Genomic DNA, 23,929 nt, shown 5'->3' with positions numbered 1-23,929 from the left:
GGATATGAGTTGTTTGGTTTATATGAATCATAAGTATTCTTTTGCATCCACTCAAAACGCTCGATTCACCATTTCCCTCGTCGGCAGATCTCCCTCATATTCGGCATCTAGAGCGTTCTATTCTTTAGCATTGAAACGCTATGAGCAACATTTTTTTTCTACACATGTAACATCATCTCAACATTGTGAACTAACTTGTGGTGGATGGTTAGGAGGACAATAATATGCCCACAGCCCAACAGAGTTCCAGACCTAGACTTGACACTGGCGTTCGTATTTTTCTGAATTTATTTCAGTCCTTCCGGCAATGTACATTTAGTGCGAGGGGATGTTTCCATCAACTACGAAGGCGTTGTGTCGACTTCCCAATCTCAAGATGATGTGTTGATTTAGTCTCTCAGAGGTGCTCATATGGGTAGTGCGTGCATTCATAGAGGTATGTGTATGTATGAGCGTCCCTGTCTGTATTGTGTTAAAGAAATAACAAAAAAGTTAACTTGCAGTGGCGAGCTAACCCTTTTTGATAACAGTTGTCACTGTGAAGAAACTGTCATTCCCTCAAATTAAAAATGCCATCAAAATCGTTCACAAATGCCACCCTTCCCCGAGGCTGTCAGCTAGGGGGGGGGGGGGTCCAAAAATAAACACGTTGCAACATTTTTTCCTCGTATTTTAAAAACATGCAAAAATGTTTGAACATATAGAACACACCATGGAATATTTCTTATCTATGCGACAAACTCATTGGTTGCAAATAGTCGGTAAGGGAATCCTCGCACTGATGTACCATAGAACTAATCCAACGCATGCAACAGCATGAAAACAACTTTGCAGCATGAACATGACAATTACAAAAGATATCCATGACCACTGCAACATGCCATCCATTTGTACAGTAAAAACGTACACATGGTTGCAAATTGGCAACGCAACCTATGCAACCTAAAAATTCTCCTTACTATAACATGCATTTTAAAGCAACGAACTCACCGCCTTAGGCTAGCCGACGAGGAATATGGACAAGGGTTCAAAGGGTGCAATGCTTATTGTACAAATTAAAGGCGCTTTTGAAATGCTAAAATAACTGTACAAATTAAAAGACCACTGAACTGAAGAACTGAATCCTAACTGTTTTTCTGTCGAAGAATTTTTGTAGGCGCTTTTGAAATGCAAAAATAATTGCAAAATTTGGCCATCATCTCAAACGCACTGTATTTGAAATTGGGCGTACAATGCTAACTTTCTCTCGAGGGGTCAACGACATGGCCGGCGAAGACGACGGCGCCGGTCTCCTCCTCCACGATGAAGTAGGCAAACGGATGATCAGCGACGAAATCCACCCGCCGCGGCGGACTGTACCTGGCCGCGCAGCCATACCGGTCAGTAACCATGGTGACGGCCGCGGCCTCCGTGCCCTCCTCGTTCACCTCGATCACCGCCTTGTGGACGACTTCGTCCACGACCATTCCGAAGCCGGAGTCGTCGGGCCCCGTCATGTCGGACAGGTCGCCCAGCGGGCTGAACGGCAGGCTGAGGCCCAACTCCTTGAGGACGTCGACCACGCTGTCGTGGAAGGACAGCTTGAACCTGGGCACCCGGAACTCGCCGACCTCGACCTTCCGGCGAGGCAGGTGGTCGTGCAGGAAGCCCGGCCGTGAAGCGATCGCGTCGACCAGGCTGCGCAGGCCGTCGTCGGCGTCCGGGAGGAAGATGCACAAGGAGAACTGTGTGGAGCTGGAGGACGCGGTCGAATACGTGTTAATGTCGCCGTACGGGTCGGCGAGGCTGGAAGATGCGTTTGGATGTCCGCTGGAGTACGGATACGGACCGGCGCGGCCGTAGGAACCATGGCGGGAAGGTGAAGCGGCATGAGAGAATCGATCAGGACGGAGGAGCGGAGCACTCTTCGGAAAGAATGGGGCGGGCTTCCTGGGATCACGCGTCAGGAACGCGTCCACCATCTTGTACCGAAGCTTGAGCACCTTGAACCCGTCGTGCACGGCCACGAACTGGTCATCCCAGCTCTGCATGAAGGGCACGTCGACGGGGAGGGCGCCGCCGACCCGGCGGAACGGCGCGTCGGCGGTGTTCCTCTCGTCGAAGGGCTGGTCCCACTTGCCCTTGAAGTACACAGCGTTGCCGAGCACGACGCGGGTGGACTCGGTCACCGACCCAGGGCCGAGGACGGAGTCGATCAGGTTGTTCGTGGCGCGCGCCGCCCGCGTGTTGATCAGCTGGCGCGAGCCGTCGGGGTCGCCGCGGAAGTCGACGGTGGAGGCCTCGGCCCTGTACCCGCCGCCGGCGACGACCTTGAGGAACCCGGGCTTGAGCGGGCACGCCAGGTCGCTCCAGACGCCGCATGCGAACGCCACGCGCGGGCCGCCGGAGTCCGTCCGGTCTTGCAACGCGCCACCCACCGCACGCGCGACGAACTCGTCGAGCTCGCCGCGGGACCGTGCGCCGAGGACGCGAAGGATCTCGTCCAGGGTGGCGCCATGGGCGCCGGCGGCCACGAGCGACAGCGCGGTGTAGATGGAGAGCGGCGAGAAGACCAGATTGCTGTCCACGGGGTTGCCGGCGATGCCCCGCGCGAGGCTGGCGGATAGCGCCACCAGCCCCTCGAAGCCGGCAGACTGTGGCGGATCCTTCCTCATCGTCGTCTCAGCTGCTCGGAAGCCCATCGTATCGATGATCGCCGGTTTAGAGATCACGACCGCTGTGATTCGATGACCGCTAACGTATGTGATTATGTTGCTTGGGTTGCTGCTACCGCGTTGCTAAGGTTTTGGAGTATTTGTATTACAAGTTGATGAATCAATCCGTGATCGTTACATATACTTTCTCGAATTTGTAATAACTCTCCTAATGTGATTTCCTCCTCTATTTTTCCTTCCAATTTTTTCCTTTCTTATTAATTCCCTCTTCACGCAGTGCATGCACTTAATAAGCAAAAAAAAAAAAAACTCTCCGCAGCTATATTTCTGATTTTGTCAATTTTGTCGTGTCCTCTCTGTGAGCAATATGTTTTTTCGTCAGCGTCAAGTGGGTGTTCTCGGCCAATTCAATATTGAGTTCTTTGTAAAAGCATCTCTAGCAGAGTCATTATATTGGCCCAATCATTATAATAATTGCATTACGGTTATTTTATGCTAAAATGACACTGATATAGTCGTTATATGCCCTGCGAGCTTCATAATTCATGGAGCGCCTTAGCCTTCATATATGGAATCTTGGGGGCAGCTTTTTGAAGCACGCTTCATATGACAGTTGCATCTTGCATGTGATCTGTGTGACGGAAAGGAGAGTTCACGCGGACCCCACCTCACATGAAATCTTTATTTTAATTAAGAAAAAAGGAAGTCTCATTGACACATGGGTCCCACAAATATGAAAGCAACCATATGGCGACTGTGTTTGCGCATCACCTCGGCAACCTCCATAATTCATATGAAGGGCGCTAAATATGATTAAGGATGTTGTCAATATGAGTACATGACTACTCTGTAGAGTTGCTCTAAGTTCTATATCTTTAAAAACTCCAACAATAAATAACTATGTTTTTTTACACTAGATAAACAAATTGTGACAACAAACTAAACATTTATTTTAGATGTAAACAAATTCTGAAAACCGCTGGACAATTTGTTAAATTCTAATCAACTATGGCAATACTATATCTTTTGTTTTTGAAGCACAAACCGTAGAACAATATCTTTTCTAATTGACTATGGCAATACTATATCTTTTCTACCGTATTTTTCATTAATCAGGGAAAACGTAATATGAAAGAAAATTAAATCCTGAAGCCAACTTAACCAATCCCTGCTCGTGGTATCATCAGATTACCAATGTAGTGCTCCTGTCACAACACTCATACTACATGAAAGTTTATTCACCGCCTTAAGAAGTTTAAGTACTTGGACTTTCATGTGCTCCAGCAGCAATAGATCAGCTTTGAGCCTGAATTTCCAGCAACTAACACTTGGTACTTCTCGCCTGAATAATTTCTCATTCCTTTGCAACCAAATATTCCATCTTCCTTGGATAATTATATCCATTGCAATCTTATTAGGAGGAAGTAGGCTTTGAGCAAGAAGGATGCCATCAAAAATTGAAAGTCCCAGCCTCATGTTTGGGATGATACTGCTCCAACAGTCTTGTGCAAAACACCAGGCCTGAAAATGGTGTCTTAACACCTCCTATGCATTCTCATTGCAAAAGACATAGTTATAACAATCCATGGAAAAACTTTTCTTCCTTAAGAGGTTTCTTGTATTGGCTCTATCATGTAGGAGAAGCCAGAAAAAGAACTTGTGCCTGGGTCTAGTAGAAATTTGGCGGTACATCTTAATGGATGAGTATTTGTCATTTTGACTCTCTGCAATCTAGTGATCATTTCTTTGAGGACTTTTGTGCAGATCTAGCAACCCCAATACTATATCTTTTCGTACTAGGTTAGTAGTATATGTTTGGATCTATGGGAACAAATGTTAGAAGCGACGGAAACTAAGTTAATTTCGAGTTGATTGAGAACGATTTTTTGTTAGTTTTGCTCGAAAAAGCCCTTAGTTCTAGCTTATTAGAGTTATTAGGGTTTTCGTTGGCTCGTTTTCCGGTTTCACCGTTTTATGATTTTGGTTGCTTTGTTTTATAGCTGGATGTATCTAGTATCATTTTCATGTTTTGTTTTGTGTACAAAATGATATGCGGTGGATTGTGTGTTCAATAAATAAGAAGGCACCCCGTCCACACGAGAACACGCCTGGCTAGTGGGGAAAACACGCATAGTTTTAGAAACTCGGTCAATATTCATCTCTTGAAAGATTAGACCTTGGTGATCCAACAGATAGGACATGCATCAACAATCAGAGCGCACTTGAGACAACCCATTTTAACCTATTCATTCATTCTCGTTTTATGAACCTTCCGGTACCTGTCTGTTTTTTTTTCTGTTTTGGGAACCTTCTAGAAGATTCATGAAGTGATTTTTTTTCTTTTACTGGTTTTTCCTATTTCTTTTTCTTTATTTTTTGTTTTCATTTTAATTTTTTTAATTACCTGTTTCTTCCACTCTCTTGTTTGCTTTTATGTTTCTTTTTCTTTTCCAAAAATTATCATTTCTCAAAAAAAATGTTCAAATCTTCAAAATTTGTTCCGAATTTTAAAAAATTGTTCATTTTTCCACATTTTTCGAAATTTCAAAATAAATAAATCATGTTTTCTCAAAAATGTTCACTTGTTCCCAAAAATTGTTCAAATCTTCAAACAAAATTCGAAATAACCAAAAAATGTTCTAATTTCAATTTTTTATTCATGCTTTTAGAAAGCATTCAGAATCTCAAGTTTTGTTCACCATTTTCAAAAAATGTTCAAATTTTCAATTTTTTGTTTAAAAAATGGTTTCGTGTTCAAACTTTTCACAGTTTTTTTAAATGATCATAATTTCATAAAAATGTTCACAATTTTAGTTTCTTTTTATCGTTTTGAGATATTGTTCACAAATTAAAAACAATGTTCACGTTTTTGAAAAATTGTTCAGGTGCTTCCAAATATCCTATTTTAAAATATTTCAAAAATTGATCATGTTTTAAAATTTTACTAAAAAATCCTATTTTTAAAAATTGTTCATAGATTCAGAAAATGTTCATGTTTTCAAATTTTGTTAGAATTTCAAAAATACTTCTATTTAAAAAATCATAGATTTTTAAAAATGTTTATATTTATAAAAAATGTTTGAGTTTTTAAGAAATCATTTAGATAATTGATAAGAATTCAAGCTCCAAAAAACATTTATTTTTTAAAAACATATTTCCGTTTGAAACTGATGAAAAATAAATCGGATCTGCAGCTGCCATTGGTTCTTAAAGCATCTCACTGCTTTGTAAACAGTAACCCTCAATGTTCCCGTGGCTAGCAGGACGCAACATGATCTTGTGTTTTTGTGTATTTTTGCACTATATTTATCCGTATGTGCTGCTGGGCGGCCCAGTCGGTCGCTGCTATGCGAAAGGTCGACTATTTGAGGCAGAGCGCGTCAAATAGGACCTCCATTAGGATAGCCTCAAATCCTACGTTGTCCAGTATTTTTCAGGAACAACAACATGGGCATCCGGCCTTGGGCGCGTGGACCTAATAATTTATACTTCAAGTTTAAAAACAAATAATGTACAAAATATACTTTGTGACAAATTCACTAGTATTTTTGCACTACAGTATCCATACAGGCTACTGGGCCGGCCCAGTAGGTCGCTGCTATGCGAAAGGTCCACTATATTCGAAAAATGTTCACAATTTACTTTTTTTCGCAAGTTGTAAAAAAATATACGAATTCGAAATATATTCATAATTTGAAAAATGTTCACAAATTTTAAAAAATATTCATGATTTCAAAAAATGCTGACAAATTTGGAAGATATTCGTAAAAATGAAAAATAAAGAAATAAAAAGAGAAAAGAAACAAAAAATGATAAAAGAAAAAAAATGCAAGAAAAAACGAAGAAATTGGTTCAAGGGCTGCCCAAAAATTGGATCGGGCATTCTAGGGGATGCGCCCTATGTCGCCGGCTGAATAGCCTCAAATCCTATGTAGTACTCCCTTCGTTCCTAAATATTTGTCTTTCTAGAGATCTTAACAAATGACTACATACGAAGCAAAATGAGTGAATTTACACTCCAAAATATGTCTATATACGTTCGTATGTGGTAGTCCATTTGAAATCTCTAAAAAAACAAATATTTAGGAAGGGAGGGAGTATATATTTTCATGAACAACATGGGCTCCGGCCTTGGGGGCACGGACCTAGAAATTTATACTCCTAGTATAAAAACAAATAATGTACAAAATATACTTCGTGGTAAATTTACTAGTGTCAGGTGTGGGTAGTGAAATGAATTTGATATCCCGATGAAAAGTATATATGTAAAAGTCACACATTTTATCTAGTAACTACATGACATGTTCGGAAATACGCAACCGAGAGATATCACGCAGGGAGAGTAGTGCTTATACCCTTCTTTCATTTCTCCTATGTCAAACTCCTCAATAAATGGATGATACAGTTCTTTTGTCAAAGAAGACATATGCAGTTGAACGGTTGTACATTCCTAAACTAGTTTTCTCAAAATAAATAAATTCTAAACTAGTGTTAGTTGCACATAAGTTCGAGCTTAGATAAAATTGTATTTGACAGAGAAATTAGCACGTCCACAGTAGCTAGCTGTTACAGTCCACAAGTTGTCAAGTTCCTTCGAGCATTCAGCAAACTTTCCCGCCCTCAAAAAGAAAAAAGAAAAATGAAACTTTCCCGCCCTTGGATTTCCTTTGCTTGCATGTTACGGGCGTCAGTGTGCGTAGGTCCGCGTAGGTCCGTGACTCTGTAATCTGTGTATGCATGTCCCGCCGCACGTGCCAACATTTTTACTCGGTCGTTACTGACCGGCCACACGCACGTTTCCTGGATCGATCTCCCAGCTGCTGACTCAATGGACCATACACGTTGGCTTGAGTGTCAGTAGCAAACACACCGGCGTTGAGTTAGTATTTTCATAAAATTATAGAGGTTGCAATATTCGGCTTTTATTATGTTTTAGAAACGTAAGGGGGTGCCGCTGGATGGCGGTCAATGAACAATGTATGTTAGGGCATCTCCAGCCGTTGGCCCCTCAGGAGGGGCAAAAAATCGCCCCCTGGGGGCGCACCGGCGCTAAACCGCGCACTGGTATATTTTGAGTGAAGCTAAACCGCGCACTGGTATATTTTGAACAAATAATGTCCCCCAGTCGCGGCCCCTCACGGGTTTTTAAAAAAGTCAAATACAGCGCAAACACGACTCAAATTTAACGCAAACATCGGCGAGTTCGTTCAAATTTAAACATACTTTACAAAAAAGGGAAAAACTACCGCGGGCTACCCCCGCCGTCTCCCTCGCCGCCCGCCCACGCGGTTTTACATGCCGCGGAGGCGGTAGAACCGCGTGTAGTCACCGCCGTCGTCGTCGTCGTTGTCGCCCCCGCCGACGCCTCCGCCGTCCCTGCTGCATCCCTCCCCCGGTTGGCGCGGCGGGTTGGACGGTCCGGGGGCGTCGTCGTCGTCGTCGCTGTCGAGGACCACGACGCCGTGCTCGTCCTCGCGCCCACGCTTGCGGGCGGCGATCTCCTCCAGGGCCCGGCGCTGCCGGACCATCTCGTCGTGGAGGTAGTCGTCCCGCGCCCACCGCAGGGCGTTCTCATCGGAGAAGCCACGCCGGGCTATCTCCTCGTACTCCATGGGGAGGCCGGGCTCCGGCTTAGGCTCCGGCTTGGGCTCGACGAGGACGAAGCGGCCGGTGGGGGAGGCGTTGTCGCCGATGCGGACGCCGGAGCTGCGGGTGCGCGCGCTGACAGGTGCGCCCTGGGGCTCCGGCTTGACGGGGCGGAGGTGGAGGCAGGGGGAGCCGCCGGACGAGGAGGACCCCCCGGTCTCCATGCGCCTCGGGGTCCAGGAGCTTCCCCGACGGCGTGTGAAGGACGGGGGAGCGGGGTACTCGAGGCGCGGCGTGTTGCCGCCCTCGATGTACTCGAGGACGGCCTCCAACGTGCGCCCGGGCACGCCCCACCACCGACGCCGGCCGACGACGTTGAGCCTGCTGGAGGGCTCGACGCCGTTGGTGGCCTCGAGCTGCTCGGCGTGACGGCGGCGGAAGTAGGGCTCCCAGAACGGGCTGTCGGGGACGTACCGTGGCCCCTCCCTCGCCGCACGCGGCAGGGACGAGCGGATGCGTGCGATCTCCGCACGCCGCGCCGTGCCGACGGGTATCGAGGGCACCGGCACGCCGCCGGCGCTGATCCTCCACGCCCCGGACACCCGCATGTCCGGCGGGACCGGGTACTCGGCCTCGAAAAGGAGGCGAGCCTCGCTCTCGTGAAGATGGCGGCGGCCGAAGCCGTTCGCCGCCGCGCCGTCGCCTGGGAAGCGCTCGGCCATGGGTGCTGGAGACGGCGAGAGAGAGGAGAGGGAGGAACGACGACGGCGAGATAGAGGAGAGGAAGGAACGACGACGGCGAGATAGAGGAGAGGGAGGAACGACGACGGCGAGAGAGTACGAGTCGCCGAGTGCGCTGGGGCGCGTCTTATATAGGCCGAGGCACCGCCCGTGCGCGAGCCGCCGTGAGTACGCGTGGCGGGCGAGGGAGGGCGAGGGACGCGCGTCATCCGGTTTTCACTGCGCCGCCCGTGAGGCATCAATGGCGCAGGCTGACCGGCGCGGCAGCGACACAGCTTTGGCATTGATTCGCCGCGGGAAACGAGGCGATGAGGACGATGAAGGGGCGAGAAGAGGGTAGAGTTGCTGACGCGGCGGGCCCGCGGCTGTTTCGCGCCAAAACAGTTCGCCCCGGCGCCCCCGGGCGCCCCCCAGCGCGCCGGGTTCGGCCTGGGTCCGCCGGCGCTATTTTCGGCCCAAGCCGGTGAAAATCGGGCTCCTGGGGGCGCGACTGGGCCGATTTTTCAGCGCCGGCGCAAAAAAACGCCTGGAGAGGCCTTCCTGGGGGCGCGGCTGGAGATGCCCTTAGAGACTGGCAAGGACGTACCCCTTCGCTCCTGCCTTGTGCGAACTCTCATCTATTTAGACCATCCAAGCGCGGTGAATCCCGGCCCTTTTCAACGGGAGGACTCGTTTTTAGGTATTTTTCAGAGTTTTTTCATGTTTCTAGCATCGTCGCAGGGCGTGTAGAAGTGTGTCTATGACGGATCTTGTGGAATCCAGTGGGCGTTTGTCTTTGGTGGATGCGCCTGTATCTGATCTTCATTGTAGGTTGGATCCTTCTTATGCACTCTTCTCTTTATTGACGGCGGTTGTTTTTCTGATGTATTGGTCCTATGGAGCCTTAGCACGTCGACTTTTCAGTTGTATACTACAACAATGTTTGCTCGACTCTGATGAGGGAGGTGAGATGACAATGGCGCGCTTTCAATTCGCTCTAGTACTTGTAGTCGTCGCTAGGTAGTCTACGGACTTGGATGTAAATTTTACTCGAGTGTTTTTTGTACTACCTTGACAGCTGATGATTAGATAGGAAGTTTTTTCAAAAAATAATGTATATTAGCCATTTTTTTTCTTCTTTCATTATTCTTCGTACGGCTAGCTGGCCGGCCTTGTCAGTGTATATCATATCTACACTAAATATAACTCATTTTCTCTTTCTATCGAAAGTGGCGCTTGTCGCCACCTTACCCAAAAAAGAGAGGGGAAAACTCTATTTATCATGTGTATCGCCTTAGTTTAGAATTAGTGAGAAATCTACCGCTATTTAACCATCAAATTTTTATATTATTAATGGAGAATATTCACGCCTCCTATCAGTTATTTGCCATCATTTTTCTGCTTCAATTTACTCTTGCGGTCTTGCTAATATTATTTGGAAAACATAAACCACATATCTTCCAAAAAAAAAAAACTTGCGGGAACACATCTTCATTCATGTGTTCATTTCTTGAACATGTAAATTAAGGGTAAGAGACAGAGTTAGTTCCCTACTTTAAGAATTAACTTACGAAGTGAAAGCCATACGCAATATGCCTGTCATCAACGGTATATATTCCCTTCTTTTTGGTTTATAGGGCTTAATTTAAAAATCTCTTCAACCAAGGTTAGATGATGAATGATGAAATTAATTTTGTAGTTTGCAAAAATACTTAATTAGTACTCTCTTTTTTCTCAAAAAATTATGTATATCGATGCATTAATTACATCACATGCATGCATAACCACTTAATGACCAAGAACTTCTACATGTATTGGTGAATTTTTTCTTCATCCTTGCATGCAGTGATTTAATACACCTTAAAATCTGAACATGTGATAGTAACTAGTAATAGAATTGAGACTTATAAAATGAAAAAAAAAACATTTTAAGATGAGCCCTATAAAGAGTAGTGCTGTATGATCTAGTAGGTGTTGTGCTGATTTAACGCCTTTTGCTCGATCCAATGTGCATCTTTATTCCCCAATCCAAGAGCATTTTAAAACATTTCATACAGTAGTAATTCAGTCGAGCTAATCATGCAGATTGGCACCTCTTTCAAAACCTTTGGAGACTGCGCAAAGTATACCGAGAGAGAGAAAAGAAAACTTAAAGCAGATACGAATTGAAAGGAACAAAAAGGAGGCCCTGCCGGCTGAATAATACGTTGTAAAAACGGAAAGGGGAAAAAGTAAAAGATGGCAAAAGACAAGATAAAAGATACGCCATGTGTAGACACTGAATTGCGCAGCAGCTTGTGCTCGTGCCACTACACTACACGCATGTAAAGGAGAATGTAATCACCGATGCGGTGGTGAATGGTGATGATGATGAAGGAAATGATCAACACTGCTGGCTCTTTTGTTTTTTCGGGTAAATCAGGCATGGGGTCCGCAGCAAGTCAAATTATGAACCAAAGTTTTGTGATTAGGATCTGGATGCTCAATGGGTATCCCACGCATGTCCAAATCCCCGACTATTTCTTGGTCCACGTCCACGACTTGGAGAGTTATTTCTGAACCACTGTCCGTGTCCATTCGATCAAGATCTTTTTCTATCTCTTCCAGAGATCTAAGTGTGTAGACTGGAGAAATGGTTCTTAATTAGTGTCAAATGAGAGAACAGACGTCTGAGAAATATCAAAACCGTTTAAATACTCCAGCCTCCAGGTAAGAAAACGCCAGTGTGAGATAAAAGTCGTGCTAGGGCTAGTGTTCAAATGCCCTTTCAGTTTTGCCAGATTAGTGTCTACATGACATGTACCTTGATCTTCATTATATGAATGGGACACATACTACCATGAGAACAAAGTAACACTACAACCTACTATCAGAACCCAACACATCATCCATGGCTAAATAAAACCTCGCGACAAGCAATCATTTCTAGCCCAAGCGGCAAACTCATACTAACAAACTCCATGTTTTTTGCTTGAAATATTAATTCGCATAAAAAATTAAAATGCTCTATCAAATTAACTACCAGCACATGACAACATTTCCATAGCCCTAGCAGCAAGTTACTCAAGATTGGCAAAATGTTACACGATGCATCTGCCCTAGGCAGATTCAGCACCGAAACACACCATGTGTTGTTAGCTAGCGCATGCAGGCGTAGACACACGATACAGGCAACCCCCTGAGACTAGAAATCTACCACCACTGCATCCACACATGTAATAGCCAGCCACTACATGCGCATTCATTCCCCAGCTATATTGCTGCAAGGGGCCATGCACTGCATGCATGAGACCGGCCGACTGACCCGCACGTGAACACTTGAAGAGCTAGAGCCTAGCCACCACATGTTGCATTAACTCTCTCGACATGCATGCATGGCGACGAGCAGTTTGGTGAAAGGCTTTTTACCTCCAGAAAAAAAAAATCCCTGCCAGCTCGTGCAGCACGCCGCTGTACAGATGGAGCATGGCATGGCGGCATACTGTATGCGTGCATGTACACTTGCACAGTATGGTACGTGGCTGCGTGCAGCGTCAGGTGGTTCGTATTTACTTGTCTGATTGGTGAAATCTGTACACCCGCGCGCGCGGGGGGCGGGGGGGGGGGGGGGGGGGGGGGGGGGGTTTGTTGAGGAAAGGAGGTCATGTGCCACTTGAGGGAAAGATGCCTTTGTCAGCAAAGCTGCAGGGCCAACAGCTGTGGTGCACGTCCGTACCAGCGTCTTTGATTGTGCCAATCAGTAGGAAAGACGCCGACGTGACTGTCACCTTGGATGTAGATCATTCTCTTCCGTAAATTTTGAAAAATGCATCTGGGAAAGACTTGCCCGCTCTCCCGGCGTGAGTATGGAAAAAGAGCTGGCAAGCCGGATCCCTAGCGTTCAGGTTTGCGGCCTGAAACTCGGTTGACATGAGGAATTAGTTAGGTTGGCAGTCCGGGGAAACGGCGAGTTTTGGCCGGCAAGTAAAGTGGTCAAGGACTCAAGGTGACAAGCCTGTCGTCTCGTCACTCGTTTCAGGGCATGGTTTAAAAATTCGTTAAAATTTTAACTGTCTTATCCAGTAACAATTTACTCAACCATGTCCAGGTTTGGAACCGAAGGTTGCCTGGGCCACACTGACTCCTTTTGGTAGAAGATCCTTGCAAGCTAGCTACAGGTAGCTAGCGCTATAGGATCTAGAAAAGAGTGGTCGGAGGCGCGCGCATGCATGGCTGCATGATAAGGTTTGACTAGTCGACTCGACTCGTCAGGGTCAACAAAAGCATGCATGCATCCATGTGTGCTTCAGACTTTGAGACACTACCCGCGGTGGAGTGGAGTGGTAGAAGAGAGTATTCAGGGTTGAGATTCTCTCTGCCTTTTCATCCAGTACGTACGTATGCTCAAAAGGGTGCCCAGCTAGTTTTTCAATGCTTTCAAAACTTTGGGTGGCACTCCAACGCGGAGCATCAAATAGATGATCATCCATCAAGCATTAAGAGCAACTCCAACTCTAACGGCGACCCATTTCATGAGCGTGTGTTCGTTTGGATTGGCGCAGACAAAAAATGAAGGCCCAACGCGTTGACCCAAATTCAAATTGTGTCCGCTTCGCGTTCGCGCCGATGCATTTGCGGCCTAAATTTGCGTCTAAAATGCGTCGGCGCGGAAGTGAAGCGGACGCCACACACGTCTTCTCGGTGTCCGCCGCGTCCCCACCTAGCGGTCGTCCAACCACCTAGCGGCCAGTTTGGTCAGCTTAATTTATGACGACCGGCCATCTCAGGCCCACGCGTCAGCGACGACGGTCGTCCTTTTTTAAGCCAGCCGTGCGGGGGGGGGGGGGGGGGGGGGAGCTGTCCCCATCCGCTTCTAGAAAGCTCCCCGTCCCCATATTGCTCCCCCGTCGGCGGCAACCGTAGCCACCCTAGTCAAGCCAGATGGGGCTCTTCTCCGGCGTCGGTAGCAGCAAAGCCAAGGGCAAGGCCACCGCCATCCCTTTTCCCCCTGAGCCCCCCCGCCTCCACCGGCGCCAGCTCGCCGGCCAAGGCAGCGCGTCAACGTGCCAGTGCACCAGGCGGAGTGGCACTGGCAGCACTGCATGCCTCTCCTGTACCCCGACGTCACCCCGTCGCACGACTGGCATCTGGATCCGGAGAGGACCCCAGTGCCGACGGCGCTGCTGTCGGCTAGGGCGCACGCGGAGGAGGTGCGGCGCCGGCAGGCGCAGCTGACGCCGAAGCAGTGCAGCGACGCTGCGTACGCCATCAACTCGCCCAATTGGGCTCGTTGGTTCGCCTTGAAGAATGAGGAGGCCAAGCGGCATGGTGTCCGCGAAGTCGGCCGCAAGTCGGCGTCGCCCCTCCCCCCTCGTCGCCCGCGACGAGGACCAGGAGGCGGAGGCCGCCTACCCGTCGACCATGGCGGCCGTCCTCTGGGAGAGCGAGGAGGAGGAGCGTCGCCGGGAGAAAGAGGAGGCGGCGTACCAGGCGGCCATGGCGGAAGGCAGAGGCCATGGCCCTCTCCACGGTGGGCGACTGCATCGTGCCGCCGGTGGCCCCGCATTTCCCCATCAAGGCCGAGCCGGAGCCGACCCCCATCAAGCGCTACTCATGGACTGGGCGAGTGTGCGAGTGGGTCAGCACTCAGCCGGTCTGGATGGGGGCGACGCTGGCACAGGAGGCGGTCTACCTCGAACAATGGCGCTAGCGATGGCTAGCCGAGGAGAGCCGCCATGGCGAATATCGCTCGAGATGCTCGAGTGCGACGCTGAGGAGGAGCGTCGCGAGGCCGAGGAAGCGGCGGCACAGCCCGTGCCCGACATCAACGTCGTCTAGAACACGACGTTCCCCTGGGCCAGCCCTGCGCCGACGCTCATCGACCTCACCGGCCCCGACGACGACGGCGAGGACGCCTAGGGCAGCACGCTGCCTCGTAGTTAGCTTTTTTATATTAGATGTGGTTTTGGTAATTCATAACAACATATAGCTCATTGAACTAATATCCATTCAAGTTGAATATTTTAGAAATTTTAGTGATTGGCATGGCATGAACTAGAGATGTGGACCCCACAAAATGCTAAGGACAAATATTGGCAAAAGCTCAAGACTCTACATTTCTATTTTAGTGATCCAAGATCACATTGAGTTCATAGGAAAAGCCAATACTATTAAAAGGGGATGAGGTGTTGTTTAATGATCTACTTGCTCAAAATGCTTAGTGATATGCTCCAAATCTCTCAACCACTTTCTCAAATCCAAATATGTCCTAAACCTAAAGTCAAACTCGGCCTTACCGATTTGATCTATCCGGTGCCGCCGAGTTTCTTTGACATAGCCATAGCCAGAAACCCTCAGTTCAGCTTCACCGATAGGGATTTCGGTCTCACCCAGATGGGATTGCAAACTCTCCGTTTCCCTCCATAATGTTTCTGTCTTACCGAAATGAGCGACCGGTCCTACCAAGTTCGCAATGCAAACTGTCTATTTCCCTTTTGTAACATTTCGATCTTGCCAAAATGAGCGATCGGTCCCACCGAGTTTGCCATACCAACTCTTTGTTTGCTCATTGCTGAAATCGGTCCCACCAAGTTCATGCGATCGGTCACACCGAGATGAGGTTTTGCCCTAACCCTAGCGCATCGGTCCCACCGAGTTGATCATGTCGGTCCCATCTAGAATCCCAATGTTCACATTTTGAACTGAATCGGTCTCACCGAGTTCACCTATTCGGTCTGACCGAGTTGGGTCAAATATGTGGAACGGTTAGATTTTATGTGGAGGCTATATATACCCCCTCCACCCCCTTCTCCATTCAAGAGAGATCCATCAGAACATGCCTACACTTCCACTACTCAATTTCCGAGAAAGAACCACCTACTCATGTGTTGAGACCAAGACATTCCAATGCAACCACAAGAATCTTGATCTCTAGCCTTCCCCAAGTTGCTTTCCACTCAAATCATCTTTCCACCATAGCTAAATCTATGAGAGAGAGTTGAATGTTGGGGAGACTATCATTTGAAGCACAAGAGCAAGGAGTTCATGCATCATTATCACACCATCTATTACCTTTTGAAGAGTGGTGTCTCCTAGATTGGTTAGGTGTCACTTGGGAGCCTCCGTCAAGATTTTGGAGTTGAACCAAGGAGTTTGTAAGGGCAAGGAGATCGCCTACTTCATGAAGATCTCCCCAAGTGAGGCAAGTCCTTCGTGGACGATTGATACATCTCCAACATATCTACAATTTATGAAGTATTCATGTTGTTATATTATCATTCTTGGATGTTTTACAATCATTTTATAGAAAATTATATCATTTTTTGGGACTAACCTATTAACCCAGTGCCCAGTGCAAGTTGTTGTTTTTTTGCTTGTTTTTTACATAGCAGGAAATCAATATCAAACGGAGTCCAAACACCGCGAAACTTTTTGTGGATTTTTTATGGACCAGAAGACATCCAGTGGGCCAGAGAAGCACCTGGGGGGTGCCCCGAGGGGGGCACAACCCACCAGGGCACGCCTGGGGGCCTAGGCACGTCCAAGTGGGCTGTGGCCACCTCGGTGGCCTCCCGTACCCCCTCTTCGCCCTATAAATAGTCAAATATTCCAAAAACCCTCGGGAAGACCCTAGATCAGAAGTTCCACTGCCGCAGACCTCTGTAGCCACAGAAAACCAATCTAGACCCCATTCCGGCACTCCGCCAGAGGGGGAAATCATCACCGGTGGCCATCTACATCATCCTGGCAGCTACCATGATGAGGAGGGAGTAGTCCACCATCGGGGCTGAGGGTTTGTACTAGTGGCTATGTGTTTAATCTCTCTCTCTCTCTCTCATGTTCTTGAGATGTAACGATCTTGATGTATCGCGGGCTTTGTTAATATAGTCGGATCATATGGTGTTTCCCCCTATCTATCTTGTTGTGATGAATTGAGTTTTCCCTTTGATATTTTGTTTTGTCAGATTGAATACTTTTATGGATTTGAGAGCACTTGATATATGTTTTTCATATGAATACCCATGGTGACAATGGGGTATCATATTGATTCACTTGATATGTGTTTTGGCACTCAACTCGCGGATTTCCGAGGTGACATTGGGGTAATCTACACATAGGGGTTGATGCACGTTCTTGTCTTTGTTTCTCTGGTAGAAATCTTGGGGCACTCTTTGAGGTTCTTTGTGTTGGATTGAGTATTATGAATCTGAAGTTATTTGGTGTTATTTTAGTATGAACTCTTGGATAGATCGATCGGAAAGAATAGCTTTGAGGTGGTTTCGTACCCTACAAACGATTTCTTCTTATGTTCTCCGCTAGATAGGAACTTTGGAGTGATTCTTTGTTGCACTTTGAGGGATGGTTATATGATCCAATTATATTAGCACTGTTGAGAGATTGCACTAGCGAAAGTACGAACCCTAGGTCTCATTTTCAAGCATTGCAATACCGTTTGTGCTCCATTTTATCAATTGCTACCCTGCTATTTTTTATTGTTACTATTACAAAAATCAATATCTACTATCGTTACTACACTTGTATCACCATCTCTTCGCTGAACTAGTGCACCTATACAATTTGCCATTGTATTTGGTGTGTTGGGGACACAAGAGACTTTTTATTATTTGGTTGCAGGGTTGTTTGAGAGAGACCATATTCATCCTATGCCTTCCACGGATTGATAAACCTTAGGTCATTCACTTGAGGGAAAATTGCTACTGTCCTACAAAACTCTGCGCTTGGAGGCCTAACACATGTCTACAAGAACAAGTTGCGTAGTAGACATCAAGCTCTTTTCTGGCGCCGTTGCCGGGGAGGTGAGTGCTTGAAGGTATATCTTTAGATCTTGCAATCAAATCTTTTAGTTTCTCATTTTATCACTAGTTTGGTTTATAAAAAGAAAACTACAAAAAAAATGGAATTGAGGTTGCATCATATTATTCATCTTTATAATGTCTTTCGTGAAAATGATGGATCGAAAAATTGTGCTCAATTGTTAAAAGAAGTAGTCAATAAAATGTTTGGCACAAAATATTTGAATGATGAGCATGATTGCAATGTTGTTAGTATGAACTCTTTGAATATCCATGATGCTAATGATATGCAAAGCCACAAGCTTGGGGATGCTATATTTGATGAAGATGATATTTTTAGTCCCCCAATATTTGATGTGCATTTTTTATAATGATTTTATGCCTTCTATTTATGATGATTATATTGATGAAAGTGGGTTTGGAAGAGTGTCAAATTTATGTAATGATGATCTCACTCTTTTGTAGGGTGTTGAATCTTATGATAATAATTATGAAAGTGGATTTGGAGGGGTCATGAGTTTATTTGGTGATGAATCCACTATTTCGGAAGATGTTTCAATTGATTATGATGAGAACAAAGTTGCTATTTATGATGATTATGGTGATGACATGTATGCTATAAAGAATAATGATAACCATGAAACTTGCCATCATGATTTTAATTTTCAATCACATGATAGTTATTTTGTTGAGTTTGCTCCCACTACTATTCATGAGAATAAATTTGCTTATGTGGAGAGTAACAAAATTTCTATGCTTATGTATCATGAAAAGAATGCTTTATGTGATAGTTATATTGTTGAATTCATTCATGATGCTACTGAAAATTATTATGAGAGAGGAACATATGCTTCTATATATCTCAATAATATTAAGTTTCCTCTCTTTACGTTGAAAATTTTGAGGTTGCACTTCTTTTGCCTTCCTATGCTAGTTGATTCTTATTCCCATAAGTTGTTTGCTCGTAAAATCCCTATACATAGGAAATGGATTAGGCTTAAATGTGCATGCCATGTGTTTCATTATGCTCTTGTTATATTTCAATTCTTATCATTTATGCGTGCATCATTGAAATCATCATGCCTAACTAGAAAGGCATTAAAGAAAAGCGCTTGTTGGGAGACAACCCAACACTTTTACCTACTGTTTTTGTGTGTTCACACGATTAAGCTACTGTAGTAATCATGTTTTATTGCTTTTGTTCCAATAAAGTGCCAAGTAAGACCCTTGGGATGGTCTATGGTGATAGTTGATTTGATCTTGCTGAAAAACAGAAACTTTTGCGCTCAGGAAAATAATTCTCATTTTTGATAGAAGAGCAATAAAATACTGATTCTTTCCGCAGAAGATTAATAGACAAATTTCCAAGGTTGTCCTAATGTTTCATAATTTTTGGAATAGTAGAAGTATGGTTGGAGTACAGATTACTACAAATTGTTCTGTTTTTGACAGATTCTGTTTTCAATGCATACTTTGCATGTTTTCTAGTTTCTATGGCTTATATTGCTCAATATAAATTGTGTAAATGATATGCTTGTGTGGAAACAATTATGAATATTGTCTTTGACTGTACCAAAAGTGAATGGTTTGCTCTTTATCATACTACCTATCTCACGAAGTTCCGTTAAGTTTTGTGTGATTGAAGTTTTCAAGTTTTGGGTGAGACATCGATATGAGGAGAATAAGGAGTGACAAGACCCTAAGCTTGGGGATGCCCAATGCACCCCAAGTTAATATCCAAGGAAGATCCAAGACACTAAGCTTGGGGATGCCCCAGAAGGCATCCCCTCTTTCGTCTCCAACAATATCAGTAATCTCACTTGAGGCTATATTTTTATTCGTCACATGATATGAGTTTTACTTGGAGCATCATTTTATTTTGCTAGGATTTTCTTTCTCTTATTTAGAATAATATTTTTCATCTTTCTTTTCAATAAAAGTGTCAAGGATAGCCTTTGCTATGCTTATTTTGCAAGTCTATAAGTTGTTGTTTCAAAACAGAAAGTTTATCGCCGTTGCAAAAATTCAATAGAAAAGTCATAATGTGATAAAATTCTGAAACTTTTTGCACAATAAGCTCTGATAAAATTTCTACAGTGTGTTAAGTTTTCAGAATTTTTGGAGTTAAATAAGTATTGATACTCTTGTATTCTTTACAGACTGTACTGTTTTGGCAGATTGCTGTTATGTTTGCATTGTTTGCATGTGTTTGCTTGTTTAATGATTCTATTTGAGGATAGGAGTATTACATATGCAAAGACATTTAGTATTCAATGTTGAATAATAATTTTGGTGATTTTCTATAGTAGAGAATGATAAGGTTTTGCATTGATTTATACTAACTTATCTCACGAGTTCTTGTTGAGTTTTGTGTGGATGGAGTTTTTGAGATTTAGGAAAACCGTGATATGAGAGGAATTAAGGAGACACAAAAGCTCAAGCTTGGGGATGCCCAAGGCACCCCAAGATAATATTTCAAGAAGTCTCAAGCATCTAAGCTTGGGGATGCCCCGGTAGGCATCTCACCTTTCTTCTTCAACAATTATCGGTTAGTATCGGTTGAGCCTAAGTTTTTGCTTCTTCACATGATGTGTGCTATTCTTGGATTGTCATTTTATTTTGTTTTGCTTTTTGCTTGCTGATTTAATAAAACACTTAGATCTGAAAGTTTTTAAATAAAAGAGAATCCTCAAATAGCTACCCATTTACATAACTACTCACTTGATCTTCACTTGTATCTTTCTGGAGTAGTTTGTCATTTACTCTTGTGCTTCACTTATATCCTTTGAGTAAATTGTTGAATGAATTTAATATCATGAAGTTGAAATAATATGTTCATATCATGCCTAGTAGTAGCTTCACATTGGGTTGAGTAAGTGAAATCTTTTGAAGCTTGACAATCACAACATTGGTCATACAAACAATTCCTGAATGGTTACTATAAGGAAAAGAACTTTGACATGCAAATATACTATCTTGGAAATCTTTTGTGATTGTGAGCCCCCATCAAAATATAATATGCCAAAATTGTTGACGTTGGACAAGGAAGACAACATAATGGTTTATGTTTGTTCATATTCACATAGAAGTTATATTGTCATAGATCCTTTAACATGTGGTGCTTGCCCCCCATCTTTGCTAGCCAAAAATTCTGCACCAAGTAGAGATACTACTTGTGCATCCAAAAACCCTTAAACCCAATCTTATTTTCAAGAGTCCACCATACCTACCTAAGGATTGAGCAAGATCCTTCAAGTAAGTTGTCATCGGTGCAATAAGGCAATAAAAATTGCTTCTAAAAGTGTTAGATCATTTAGTGTAAGAGAAAATTGAGCGTTGTATGAACTTGTGATGACAAAGAATAAAAGCGACAGACTGCATAATAAAGGTTGCTATCATAAGGGGCAATATAACATGATGTTCTTTTGCACTAAGGGATTGAGCATTCCTATCTTATTCTGGTGTTTTTCCTATCCTTGCGTTTTTAGAATCATGCAAGCCAAATGAGCCCTTACAGAATTAATTCAGTTATAGGTAGGTGTCGAAGGAAACTTTGTGTGGTTTGTCCTGCTCCTGCCACGATGTCGTCCACCTTAGCTGAGCTGCTCCATCGATAGAAGAATCCACCAAACCAGACATCACGACTCCTGACTGTCTTTTGCCGCCTCAGATCTCCTTCCCTACTGCCGGCACCCACCGAAACATCATCATCATCATCAACTCAACAGATGAACCCGAGGAGTACACGGGTCCACAAGAGAGGTCGCACTCTTTTGTTTCTGCTTATGATATGCATTGCTTAAAATTACCTGCTACTTTAGCGTCATGTTCACCTCTTAGACCCCAAGTCAGGTCCAAATTAATGTTCAAACTTGAGTTCTAAATTAGTTGTGGGGCACATATTGACGTAGCAATGAATAGTATCTCTGTCTAATATCTGGTTCACCTAGGGTATGCCTATGTTGTTCATCTTGGGTGAGAAACAAATAGTAAAGCAATCATCATCTGTCTTTTTTATTAAATTAAAGCAATCATCAGCCTGCTATCATTATTTTTGGATCCATCCACTGCTTGTTACCACCACTCTAGATTTTTGCATGCTCTCCTCACACAATCTCACCATATTCTTTTCGTATGCATGTCAGATATTGTACACAGTCATGCTGAACATGTAGAGAAAAAGAGAAGAGTTTTGCGCGGCAATACAATGTCATGCATACATCGCTCCATGGTGGGTTCAATGGCAAACCCCCCCCCCTCGCCAGATTGTAATCCAGAGGAAGATATCTGTTCTGAGGCGGATCTAGACGCAGCTGACCACTCCTATTTACCCCCCAAGGTGTTTGCTTTACCTTTGGCATGATGATGTTAGTCATATCATGCATATGTCTAACATCCCAAATTTTCAATTTGGAATGTTATACATTAGATCATCATGCATATCATATTTTATTTTGCATTTTGGTTGATCCTAGAAATTTTACGCAACTCAATGACCCACGGAGAGAGTTGGGGATTTCGTTATTTTCATATTTGAGTTTTCTCAAATTTTGAGAATAGGATCATTTGATTTTATTTATTTTATCATCAATTATTTCTATTACAAAAATATGAGAGAGGGAATAAAATGACTTTCCCAAAATAAAGAAATATTGAGGATTTAATAATAAAATCAAATAAGATTTTATTTTGGAGTTTTCCGGTGTTTTATTTGAATTTAGGAAAAATGTGCGTTTTTCAAAATTGCATTTAGGTCCCAAATAAATGTTCACCTTGTGCGGCTTGATTTTAGAAGCCCGGGAAAATTTATTTCGAAATTTTTGGAGTCCGTTTAGTATTTATTTTTATTTTTTTTTCTTCCGAGCGGAATAATTTAAAAAAAACGAACCGACCTAACGGGCCGTGTCCGACTAGGACTCTGGCCCGACTAGGCAATATAAGCCGGCCCAGCCCCCGGGAGAAACCCTAGCCGCCAGCCCCGCCCGCCCTTGAGCCCCGCGCCGCCGCAGCTCGCCCCACGCGCCGTGCCGCCGCCGAGGTTCGCCGCCGCCTCGACTTCCGTGCCAATGTTTTTTTAAAAAAGAAAAAAAATCGGTTTTCATCGGTTTTTTTAGTTTTGTTTTTTTAAATAGATCAGTTTTTCCGGTTTATTTAAATAGCGAGCGTTTGTCCGTTCGTTCGTTCTAGCGAGCGTTTGTCGTTTTTCTTTTTTTCAGATTAAATCCGCGATTTTTCTGATCGCGATTCCTGATCCGATTTTCGTTTTAGTATAACTTTGCGCTCGTTTATCGGAATCAGGCGATTCAAGCGCCTAGAGTTTCGTCTCGAAACCCTCTATCCGTTTAACCAACTTAAACAAGGTTTTGCTACTGTAAAATTTGCCCTAGATCCATATTACTAGAACGAAGTTGTTTTCTTTCGCCGTTTGACTTTCGTTGCTTCGTTCGATTTGATTCTTTTTGCCAACCGGAGTTCTTAAGATGAACCTTCTAGTTAGATCTCTTATTTGAGTTTTACCCGTGCATTAGATGAGTACTTATTGTATGCTTGTTTGTTTGTTTGTTTGCGATAGAGTACCCGGAGTGCGCCGCCTGTTACTTCGAATCGTTAGGTTTCCCGGATCACCAGCAAGGTAAGTAACACTTTGATCATACCTTTTCTACTACCCAGTTTTATTGCATTAGATCAATCCTCACACATTGCATGATTAGGATCTAATTAAATTGTGTGATGGGAAGTAGATGAGGTAGTACCTATTACCTGTTATTATCAAACCTTTGGGAGTTACTTCTACGTTCACTTATTATGCCATGCTATGCTAGTAGATGTGGATTGGGTGAGTGATATCCATGACAGATGTGAGATTGTTAATTAATGGTTTATCTAAGTTGGCAAATTAAACACACATCTGGGTGGATTGAGGCACCTGGGTATTCCAGGACTTGCATGTTTTCTTCTGGACCGCCACCCAGGCTCAAGGGGATCATGAGACTATTCATACTAGAAACTTCCGTGTGCAGCCACAAGCTATTATGGGCTCTAGAATAGTTGACTAAGTCGTGCGAACTCTTACAGTGGTATACTAGCAGATGTAGGGGATGTAGGTGGTATGGTCTACCCGATCGTAAGGTGCTAGCGCTTCTGAAAGACTATGTCTCAGTCATCCGTCTTCTCAAA

The 23,929-nt window shown here is 44.5% G+C and overlaps 1 pseudogene; it reads right to left on the bottom strand.

The window, feature by feature from the left end:
• Positions 1–1,026: 1,026 nt before the first annotated feature.
• On the bottom strand, positions 1,027–2,739 carry LOC125554629 (putative serpin-Z8 pseudogene; annotated as a pseudogene).
• Between the last annotated feature and the right edge of the window lie 21,190 nt (positions 2,740–23,929).

Source organism: Triticum urartu, chromosome 4A (assembly GCF_056163025.1).
Source record: "Triticum urartu cultivar PI428250 chromosome 4A, HENAU_Tu73, whole genome shotgun sequence".
Taxonomy (NCBI): domain Eukaryota; kingdom Viridiplantae; phylum Streptophyta; class Magnoliopsida; order Poales; family Poaceae; genus Triticum; species Triticum urartu.
Note: the sequence above shows the minus strand (reverse complement) of the source record. Positions and strands in the feature narration are given on the sequence as shown.